At 58.6% G+C, this 11554-nt stretch overlaps 1 non-coding gene across 1 annotated transcript; it reads right to left on the reverse strand.

Annotated features, from left to right (window-relative positions):
- LOC131862503 (5S ribosomal RNA) lies at positions 1–119 on the reverse strand. Its single transcript, XR_009361516.1, has one exon. It is a non-coding gene; the product is annotated as a 5S ribosomal RNA (ribosomal RNA).
- Between the last annotated feature and the right edge of the window lie 11435 nt (positions 120–11554).

Raw genomic sequence — 11554 nt, forward strand, 5'->3', positions numbered from 1 at the left:
AGGGTGCAACACCGGGACTTCCCGGGAGGTCACCCATCCCAGTACTACTCCGGCCCAAGCGCGCTTAACTGCGGAGTTCTGATGGGATCCGGTGCACTAATGCTGGTATGATCGCACCCGTTATGAGCTTGTCGCAGTGTGTACTTAGCAAACCGCGACCCACGTGCGAATCCACCCCGGCCACCCACCCCCGTCGAGGTGCACACCCTCCCTCGCGAAGTGCGCCCCGTTCGCCAAGTGTGAGCCCTGCCCGGGTGCGCGCACCTTGCTAGGGCGTCGGGTGTGCACCCGGCCCGGCCTACGTGCGTGCACCTGGAGGGGGCGTCGTGTGCGTGCAGTGTCCCGTCTGCAACGCGGTGCCCACACACCACCTCGGGCGCAACGACCTGCGCTCACATGTGGGCCGAGTGCACCTTGGTGCATGTTCGGGGCGCCTCGGGTGCACGCTCGATCTTGCCCCGGTGCACCAAGGCGCTCGGTTTGCCCCGGGTGCGCACTTGGTGCAAGGTGGGCACCCAAAATAGGGATCAAGCACCAAAACACAAGTTTCGGGATGCAAAATGGGACCCAAGGACCACAAATGCGTTCCAAGACCCATGATGGGTCCACGAGAACAAAAATGTGTTCCGAGACTTAATAAACAAATATTGGGTTTTAGGAGAAGAAACATGCTCTGATGCCCAAAACGAGAATCGACCCCGAAAAGGCCACAGGCCAAAAGTGGGATGCGAGACAAAAAAAAATGGGACCCGAGGACCAAAATTGGGTTCCCAGGTCGAAGACAGGGCAACCGGACAAGAAACGACCTCTAAGGCTCGAAATGAGTCCCGACGACTAAAACTTGACAAGAAGCACCCATCAGGCACCCAACTCGACACCCATGGGATGCCGACCCACCCGGGCTTCCACCTAGCACACCTTGGCACCCACCCACCCTCGCACCCAACCTCGCACCCAACTTAGCACCTTTGAACCCACATTGGCACTCACCCTGACCCTGGCACCTTGGAACCCACATTGGCACTCACCTTGACCCTGGCACCCACCTTTGCACTCACCTTGGGACCCACCCTGGCTCCCACCTCGGCACCCACCCAGACACCCACCTTGGTTCCTTGGCACCCACCTTGGATCCTTGGCACCCACCCCGACACCCACCTTGGCACGCAACTTGGCTACTTGCCACCCACCTTGGCTCCTTGACGCCCACCCCGACAACCACCCCGTGACCTACCCTGGCTAGGGTTGGTGCACACCCACCCTGGTGCCCACCTTGGCACCCACCCTATGACCCACCTTGGCACGCACCTTAGTACCCACCCCGTTACCCACCCTAGGACCCACCCCGTGACCCACCTTGGCCAGGGTGGGTGCACCCACCCTGGTGCCCACCTTGGCACCCACCCATCCTAGCACCCAGCCTGTGACCGGGCTTGGAACCCAACCTTGCACCCGCACCCGTCTTGGCCAGTGTGGGTGCGCACCCATCCTGGCACCCACGTTGTGACACACCCTTTAACCCACGCACCCTAGCACCCACGTTGGCACCCACCTTGGAACCCAACCTAGCAACTTGGCACCCACCCCGTGACCCACCTTGGCATCCACCATAGCAGTCGCCGACTTGGCACCCACCTCGGCACCCACCTTGACACTTGTGGACCCACCTTGCCACTCACCCTAGCATCGACCCATCCTAGCACCCACCCTGGCACCTTTGCACCCTAGCACTCACCCATCCTAGCACCTAACCTGTGACCCACCTTGACACTCACCCTCGCACCCACCTTGGAACCCAACCTAGCACCCACCCACCCTGACACCAACCCTAGCACCTACCCACCCTTGCACCCACCCTGTGACCCATCTTGGCACCCACCCATCCTACCACTCAACCTATCACCCACCTTCTCACCCACCTTGGCATCCACCTTAGCACCCACCCACACTGGCACCTTGGCACCCACCTCGGGCAAGGTGGGTGCACACCCACCCTGGCACCCAATTTAGAACCCACCGAGCATGTTACCCACCTTGGCACCCACATTGCAGCCCACCCTAGTACCCACCCTATGACCCACATTGGCATCCACACCCTAGCACCCAGGCACCTCGACACCCGCCTTGACACCCACCCTAGCACTGAACCTGTGACCCACCTTGGAACTCACCCTAGAACCCACCCACCCTGTGAACCACCTTGGCATCCACCTTAGCACCCACCCACCTTGGCACCCACTCTAGCACTCACCCATCCTAACACCCAACTTGTTACCCACCTTGGCACCCGCCCTCGCGTCCACCTTGAAACCCACCCTAGCACCCACCCACGCAGGAGCCCACCTTGGCACCCAACCTAACACCCACGCATCCTGGCACCCAACTTGTGACCCACCTTGGAACCCACCCTAGTACCCACCTTTGAACCCACTATATCACCAACCCACCTTGGCACCCACCCTATGACCCTCTTTGGAATCCACCCTAGCACGCACCCACCCTGGCACCCACCATGGAGCGCACCCTAGCACCCACCCACCTCGGCACGCACCTCAACACCCACCTTGGTGTGCGCACTGCGCCAACCTCTCAAAGACCCTATGTGGTGCGCTCCAAAGTGTACACCTTTGGTGCGCTCCAAGGTGCGCACCTTTGGTGCACACCGAGGTGCACACCAAAGTGTGCACCGAGGTGAGCACCAAAGTGCACTCCAGGGTGCACACCAAGGCGTGCACCTTTGGTGCGGTCAATGCAAACGAATTCGGAAGTTGGGGTCGATGTCCTAATCGCTGCTGCAGACTACACGTATGAGAATCGGACAAATAGCTTTATATAGGGGAGGTGTTGCGTTTGATGGGTCGACTCCCCTGGTTGTGTGCACTGCACCAACTTCAAAGACCCTGTCTTGTTTAAGAAGTCAAAAGTTGGGGTGGATGTCCTAATCATTGCTGCAGTCTACGCATGTATGAGAATCAGACAAATAGCTTATATAGGGGAGGTGTTGCATTCGGTGGGTTGACTCCCCTGGTTGTGCGCACTGCGCCAACCTCAAAGACCCCGCATAGCAGAAGAAGTCGGAAGTCGGATTTTGGTGAGCACCAAGGCGTGCACCTTTGGTGCGGTCAACGCAGACGAATTCAGAAGTTGGGGTGGATGTCCTAATCGTTGTTGCAGGCTACACATGTATGAGAATCAGACAAATAGCTTATATAGGGGAGGTGTTGGGTTTGATGGGTCAACTCCCTTGGTTGTGCGCATTACGCCAACCTCAAAGACCTTGTTTTCGTTAAGAAGTCAAAAGTTGGGGTCAATGTCCTAATGGCTCCTGCAGGCTACACATGTATGAGAATCGGACAAATAGCTTATATAGGGGAGGTGTTGGGTTTGATGGGTCGACTCCCCTGGTTGTGCGCATTACGTCAACCTCAAAGACCTTGTTTTCGTTAAGAAGTCAAAAGTTGGGGTCGATGTCCTAATTGCTCCTGTAGACTACACATGTATGAGAATCAGACAAATAGCTTATATAGGGGAGGTGTTGGGTTTGATGGGTTGACTCCCCTAGTTGTTCGCATTACACCAACCTCAAAGACCTTGTTTTCGTTTAGAAGCCGAAAGTTGGGGTCGATGTCCTAATTGCTCCTGCAGGCTACGCATGTATGAGAATCAGACAAATAGCTTATATAGGGGAGGTGTTGGGTTTGATGGGTCGACTCCCCTGGTTGTGCGCATTGCGCCAACCTCAAAGACCCTGCATTGCGGATGAAGTCGAAAGTCAGAGTTTGGTGTGCTACAAGGTGTGGTCGAAGGTGCTCACCTAGGTGTGCACCTTTGGAGCACAGGAAAAGTGCCCTCCAAAAGTGCGCACCTTTGGAGTGCACAAAAGTGCCCTCCAAAAGTGCGCACCTTTGGAGCGCAGAAAAGTGCCCTCCAAAAAGTGCCCTCCAAAAGTGCGCACCTTTGGAGCGCAGAAAAGTGCCCTCCAAAAAGTGCCCTCCAAAAGTGCGCACCTTTGGAGCGCAGAAAAGTGCCCTCCAAAAAGTGCCCTCCAAAAGTGCGCACCTTTGGAGCGCAGAAAAGTGCCCTCCAAAAAGTGCCCTCCAAAAGTGCGCACCTTTGGAGCGCAGAAAAGTGCCCTCCAAAAAGTGCCCTCCAAAAGTGCGCACCTTTGGAGCGCAGAAAAGTGCCCTCCAAAAAGTGCCCTCCAAAAGTGCGCACCTTTGGAGCGCAGAAAAGTGCCCTCCAAAAAGTGCCCTCCAAAAGTGCGCACCTTTGGAGCGCAGAAAAGTGCCCTCCAAAAAGTGCCCTCCAAAAGTGCGCACCTTTGGAGCGCAGAAAAGTGCCCTCCAAAAAGTGCCCTCCAAAAGTGCGCACCTTTGGAGCGCAGAAAAGTGCCCTCCAAAAAGTGCCCTCCAAAAGTGCGCACCTTTGGAGCGCAGAAAAGTGCCCTCCAAAAGTGCGCACCTTTGGAGCGCACAAAAGTGCCCTCCAAAAGTGCGCACTTTTGGTGCGCACCAAGGCGCTGGTTCGGTCGTTGCAGGCGAGTTCGGAAGTTGGGGTCGATGTCCTGAGCGGAGGTGCAAACTACACAGGTGTCGGAATCGGACAAATAGCTTATATAGGGGAGGTGTATGCTTCGATGGGTCGACTCCCCAGGTTGAGCGCACCGCGCCAACCTCAAAGACCCTACGGTATGGATGAAGTCGGAAGTTGGGTCCGATGACCGATTCGATTAGTAGGTATGCTCATGAGGTCGGAATTTGGGTCCGATGACCTGCCATGTGCAGGAAGGCGAATGTTGACACTGTGCGTTGCAAGGTGCACACCAAGGCGCTGGTGCGGTCTTTTTAGTCGAGTTCGGAAGTTGGGGTCGATGTCCTGATCGGAGGTGCAAGCTACACAGGTGTGGGAATCGGACAAATAGCTTATATAGGGGAGGTGTATGCTTCGTTGGGTCGACTCCCCGGGTTGAGCGCACCGCGCCAACCTCAAAGACCCTACGGTATGGATGAAGTCGGAAGTTGGGTCCGATGACCGATTCGATATGTAGGCATACTCGCGAGGTCGGAATTTGGGTCCGATGACCTGCCACGTGCAGGAAGGCGAATGTTGGCACTGTGCGTTGCAAGGTGCGCACCAAGGCGCTGGTTCGGTCGTTGGAGGCGAGTTCGGAAGTTGGGGTCGATGTCTTGATCGGAGGTGCAAACTACACAGGTGTGGGAATCGGACAAATAGCTTATATAGGGGAGGTGTATGCTTCGTTGGGTCGACTCCCCGGGTTGAGCGCACCGCGCCAACCTCAAAGACCCTACGGTATGGATGAAGTCGGAAGTTGGGTCCGATGACCGATTCGATATGTAGGCATACTCGCGAGGTCGGAATTTGGGTCCGATGACCTGCCATGTGCAGGAAGGCGAATGTTGGGACTGTGCGTCGCAAGGTGCGCACCAAGGCGCTGGTGCCGTCGTTGCAGTCGAGTTCGGAAGTTGGGGTCGATGTCCTGGTCAGAGGTGCAAACTACACAGGTGTGGGAATCGGACAAATAGCTTATATAGGGGAGGTGTATGCTTCGATGGGTCGACTCCCTGGGTTGAGCGCACCGCGCCAACCTCAAAGACCCTACAGTATGGATGAAGTCGGAAGTTGGGTCCGATGACCGATTCGATACGTAGGCATATTGGCGAGGTCTGAATTTGTGTCCGATGACCTGCCATGCGCAGGAAGGCGGAATTTGGGTCCGATGACCGAGTTGATGGCGTGCCATGCGCAGAAAGGCGGAATTTGGGTCCGATGACCGAGTTGATGTTGATGGCCCGCCATGCACAGGAAGGCGGAATTTGGGTCCGATGACCGATTTGAAGGCGTGCCATACGCAAAAAGGCGGAGTTTGGGTCCGATGACCGAGTTGATATTGATGGCCCGCCATGCGCAGGAAGGCGGAATTTGGGTCCGATGACCTGACATACGCATGGAGTCCGACTCGGGGGCCGATGTTCGATTCGATGACTTGCATTGTGGGTAAAGTCGGAAGTTGTGGTCTTTGACCCGATTCGATGACCAGACTTCGGCTGCTTGAGAATCGGACAAATAACTTATATAGGGGAGGTAGTGTTCTCGAGCATCCTCCCCCCGTGCCCGTTTATGTCGATTGATGCTGGTGCTCGACTGGTTGGAGCGCTCGGATGCAAAAATCTTGCACCAGGATTTATCGATTGTGATGGACACGGCAAGTCTCCTGATTGCTATGCAGGAGCTCATCGTGAATCTCTATGCGGCCTTGGTATGGACTCGACCTGCGGAATGGTTCGGCAATGGTAGTCGCTCCAACACGTCCTTGCAATGGCCACAGAGGTGATTCGACTAGAGCTCCAGTCTAGCTTTTGGGTTGCTTGGCGGACTGGTATAGCCGCGATCGAGTTCCGGCCATGAACGTTTTAGATAGCTCTTGGGCTTTCTGGGACGGAAGTCGGAAGTTTGGGCTGTTGTCCGATTTGATGACCATTCTTCGGATGTGTGAGAATCGGACAAATAACTTATATAGGGGACTGTGTTGTCTCACGCAGCCCCCTCCGTGCCCCTCTATCTCGACCGATGTTGGTGCTTGAAAGGGTTGGGATCGCTCGGATTTATAAACGTGCACCACCATTTGTCGAGTGTGAGGGACGCGGCAGGTCTCCTAAATGCTATGCGGGCGCTCTCTGAGAATCTCTATCCGGCCTCGACACAGACTAGTCTTGCTGAATGGTTTGGCACTGGTAGTCGATCCAACACGTCGTTGTTGTGGCCGCCTAGGCGATTCGATTCGAGCCCCCGTCTAGCTTTTGGGTTGCTTGGCGGATTTTGCCCTATCCGCAAGTGAGCTCGGTCCCTAAACGTTCGAGAAACCCGATTGCTATGCGCCGACTCTCTTTCTTGCGAGCCTCCATCTAGCTTTTGGGTCTCTACGGAACGGAAGTCGGAATCTGGGACCGTTGTTTGATTCGACGAGGCAGACTACGGTTGTGCGAGAATCGGACAAATAACTTATATAGGGGAGGTGTTGACTGGAGCATTCTCCCCCGTGCCCCTCTAACTCGACCAATGCTGGCGCTCGAACGGTGGTAGCGCTCGGATTTTCATTGAGCGCCAGCATTGGTCGATTTAGAGGGGCATGCGAGATTCCCGAATGCTATGCGAGGGCTCTAACGGAAATGTCTATTGGTTTCGGTATGGATGCAATTGCGAGTGGTTCGGCAAAGGTAGTCGTTCCGATGCGTCCATGTCGTGGCCAAATCGATAATTCGATTTGAGCCCTCGTATAGCATTTGGGTCTCTCGATGTGATTCCGCATTCCAGTCCCTTTGGGCACTGCTTGAGCCGCATCCCAGGGGGTTCCCTTCCCAATAATCTGCCTCGCAACCCGATTGCTATGCGGTGAGGCTCCTCGGCCGCCTCGGAACTATCTGTGTATCAGACGCATCGCGGGATAAGGGGTTGGCAACGGTAGTCGCCCCAAGCGTGTCCGATGCTTGGACCATTCCGAGGCGGCCCTGAAGCCTCTTCCGTCTAGCCGTTGGGTCCTTCTCGCCGCATCCCTCGCCTCGCACCCCGATTGCTATGCGGTGAGGCTCCTCGGCCGCCTCGGAACTATCTGTGTATCGGACGCGTCGCGGGATAAGGGGTTGTCACTGGTAGTCGCCCCAAGCGCGTCCGATGCTTGGACCATTCCGAGGCGGCCCTGAAGCCTCTTCCGTCTAGCCGTTGGGTCCTTCTCGCCGCATCCCTCGCCTCGCACCCCGATTGCTATGCGGTGAGGCTCCTCGGCCGCCTCGGAACTATCTGTGTATCGGACGCGTCGCGGGATAAGGGGTTGTCATTGGTAGTCGCCCCAAGCGCGTCCGATGCTTGGACCATTCCGAGGCGGCCCTGAAGCCTCTTCCGTCTAGCCGTTGGGTCCTTCTCGCCGCATCCCTCGCCTCGCACCCCGATTGCTATGCGGTGAGGCTCCTCGGCCGCCTCGGAACTATCTGTGTATCGGACGCGTCGCGGGATAAGGGGTTGTCACTGGTAGTCGCCCCAAGCGCGTCCGATGCTTGGACCATTCCGAGGCGGCCCTGAAGCCTCTTCCGTCTAGCCGTTGGGTCCTTCTCGCCGCATCCCTCGCCTCGCACCCCGATTGCTATGCGGTGAGGCTCCTCGGCCGCCTCGGAACTATCTGTGTATCGGACGCGTCGCGGGATAAGGGGTTGTCACTGGTAGTCGCCCCAAGCGCGTTCGATGCTTGGACCATTCCGAGGCGGCCCTGAAGCCTCTTCCGTCTAGCCGTTGGGTCCTTCTCGCCGCATCCCTCGCCTCGCACCCCGATTGCTATGCGGTGAGGCTCCTCGGCCGCCTTGGAACTATTTGTGTATCGGACGCGTCGCGGGATAAGGGGTTGTCACTGGTAGTCGCCCCAAGCGCGTCCGATGCTTGGACCATTCCGAGGCGGACCCGAAGCCTCTTCCGTCTAGCCGTTGGGTCCTTCTCGCCGCATCCTTCGCCTCGCACCCCGATTGCTATGCGGTGAGGCTCCTCGGCCGCCTCGGAACTATCTGTGTATCGGACGCGTCGCGGGATAAGGGGTTGTCACTGGTAGTCGCCCCAAGCGCGTCCGATGCTTGGACCATTCCGAGGCGGACCCGAAGCCTCTTCCGTCTAGCCGTTGGGTCCTTCTCGCCGCATCCCTCGCCTCGCACCCCGATTGCTATGCGGTGAGGCTCCTCGGCCGCCTTGGAACTATCTGTGTATCGGACGCGTCGCGGGATAAGGGGTTGTCACTGGTAGTCGCCCCAAGCGCGTCCGATGCTTGGACCATTCCGAGGCGGACCCGAAGCCTCTTCCGTCTAGCCGTTGGGTCCTTCTCGCCGCATCCCTCGCCTCGCACCCCGATTGCTATGCGGTGAGGCTCCTCGGCCGCCTTGGAACTATCTGTGTATCGGACGCGTCGCGGGATAAGGGGTTGTCACTGGTAGTCGCCCCAAGCGCGTCCGATGCTTGGACCATTCCGAGGCGGACCCGAAGCCTCTTCCGTCTAGCCGTTGGGTCCTTCTCGCCGCATCCCTCGCCTCGCACCCCGATTGCTATGCGGTGAGGCTCCTCGGCCGCCTTGGAACTATCTGTGTATCGGACGCGTCGCGGGATAAGGGGTTGTCACTGGTAGTCGCCCCAAGCGCGTCCGATGCTTGGACCATTCCGAGGCGGCCCCGAAGCCTCTTCCGTGTAGCCGTTGGGTCCTTCTCGCCGCATCCCTCGCCTCGCACCCCGATTGCTATGCGGTGAGGCTCCTCGGCCGCCTTGGAACTATCTGTGTATCGGACGCGTCGCGGGATAAGGGGTTGTCACTGGTAGTCGCCCCAAGCGCGTCCGATGCTTGGACCATTCCGAGGCGGCCCCGAAGCCTCTTCCGTGTAGCCGTTGGGTCCTTCTCGCCGCATCCCTCGCCTCGCACCCCGATTGCTATGCGGTGAGGCTCCTCGGCCGCCTTGGAACTATCTGTGTATCGGACGCGTCGCGGGATAAGGGGTTGTCACTGGTAGTCGCCCCAAGCGCGTCCGATGCTTGGACCATTCCGAGGCGGACCTGAAGCCTCTTCCCTCTAGCCGTTGGGGCTTTCTCGCCGCATCCCTCGCCTCGCACCCTGATTGCTATGCTGTGAGGCTCCTCGGCCGCCTTGGAACTATCTGTGTATCGGACGCATCGCGGGATAAGGGGTTGGCAGTGGTAGTCGCCCCAAGCGCATCTGATGCTTGGACCATTCCGAGGCGGCCCTGCAGCCTCTTCCGTCTAGCCGTTGGGGCCATCTCGCCGCATCCCCCACCTCGCACCACGATTGCTATGCGGTGAGGCTCCTTGGCCGCCTCGGAACTATCTGTGTATCGGACGCATCGCGGGATAAGGGGTTGTCACTGGTAGTCGCCCCAAGCGCGTCCGATGCTTGGACTATTCCGAGGCGGCCCTGCAGCCTCTTCCGTCTAGCCGTTGGGGCCATCTCGCTGCATCCCCCACCTCCTCGGCCGCCTCGGAACTATCTGTGTATCGGACGCATCGCGGGATAAGGGGTTGGCAGTGGTAGTCGCCCCAAGCGCGTCCGATGCTTGGACTATTCCGAGGCAGCCCTGCAGCCTCTTCCGTCTAGCCTTTGGGGCCATCTCGCCGCATCCCTCGCCTCGCACCCCGATTGCTATGCGGTGAGGCTCCTCGGCCGCCTGGGAACTATCTTCGTATCGGACGCATCGCGGGATAAGGGGTTGTCACTGGTAGTCGCCCCAAGCGCGTCCGATGCTTGGACTATTCCGAGGCGGCCCTGTGGCCTCTTCCGTCTAGCCGTTGGGGCCATCTCGCCGCATCCCCCACCTCGCACCCCGATTGCTATGCGGTGAGGCTCTTCGGCCGCCTTGGAACTATCTTCGTATCGGACGCATCGCGGGATAAGGGGTTGTCACTGGTAGTGGCCCCAAGCGCGTCCGATGCTTGGACTATTCCGAGGCGGCCCTGCAGCCTCTTCCGTCTAGCCGTTGGGGCCATCTCGCCGCATCCCCCACCTCGCACCCCGATTGCTATGCGGTGAGGCTCCTCGGCCGCCTTGGAACTATCTTCGTATCGGACGCATCGCGGGATAAGGGGTTGTCACTGGTAGTCGCCCCAAGCGCGTCCGATGCTTGGACTATTCCGACGCGGCCCTGTGGCCTCTTCCGTCTAGCCGTTGGGGCCATCTCGCCGCATCCCCCACCTCGCACCCCGATTGCTATGCGGTGAGGCTCCTCGGCCGCCTTGGAACCATCTTCGTATCGGACGCATCGCGGGATAGGGGGCTGTCACTGGTAGTCGCCCCAAGCGTGTCCGATGCTTGGACCATTCCTAGGCGGCCCTGAAGCCTCTTCCGTCTAGCCGTTGGGGCCTTCCCGCCCCATCCCTCGCCTCGCACCCCCGATTGCTATGCGGTGAGGCTCCTCGGCCGCCTTGGAACCATCTGTGTATCGGACGCATCGCGGGATAAGGGGTTGGCACTGGCAGTCGCCCCAAGCGCGTCCGATGCTTGGACCATTCCGAGGTGGCCCTGAAGCCTCTTCCGTCTAGCCGTTGGGGCCTTCCCGCCCCATCCCTCGCCTCGCACCCCGATTGATATGCGGTGAGGCTCCTCGGCCGCCTTGGAACTATCTGTGTATCGGACGCATCGCGGGATAAGGGGTTGGCACTGGTAGTCGTCCCAATCGCATCCGATGCTTGGACCATTCCGAGGCGGCCCTGCAGCCTCTTCCGTTTAGCCGTCGGGGCCTTCCCGCCGCATCCCTCGCCTCGCATCCCGATTCCTATGCGGTGAGTCTTCTCGGCCGCCGCGGAACTATACCTGTTATTGCTACTGCATCCTTCGGCTGGTAACCTCCTCTGTCGCCTTGGAACGTTCTCTTTGTCGGACGCGTCGCGGGATAAGGGGTTGGCACTGGTAGTCGCCCCAAGCGCGCCCGATGCATAGACCGCTCCGAGTCGACCTTGCTTTCAGCCTCTCACATGCATAGACCTCTCTGAGTCGACCCTGCAG

Source organism: Cryptomeria japonica, unplaced genomic scaffold, assembly GCF_030272615.1.
Source record: "Cryptomeria japonica unplaced genomic scaffold, Sugi_1.0 HiC_scaffold_43, whole genome shotgun sequence".
Taxonomy (NCBI): Eukaryota; Viridiplantae; Streptophyta; class Pinopsida; order Cupressales; family Cupressaceae; genus Cryptomeria; species Cryptomeria japonica.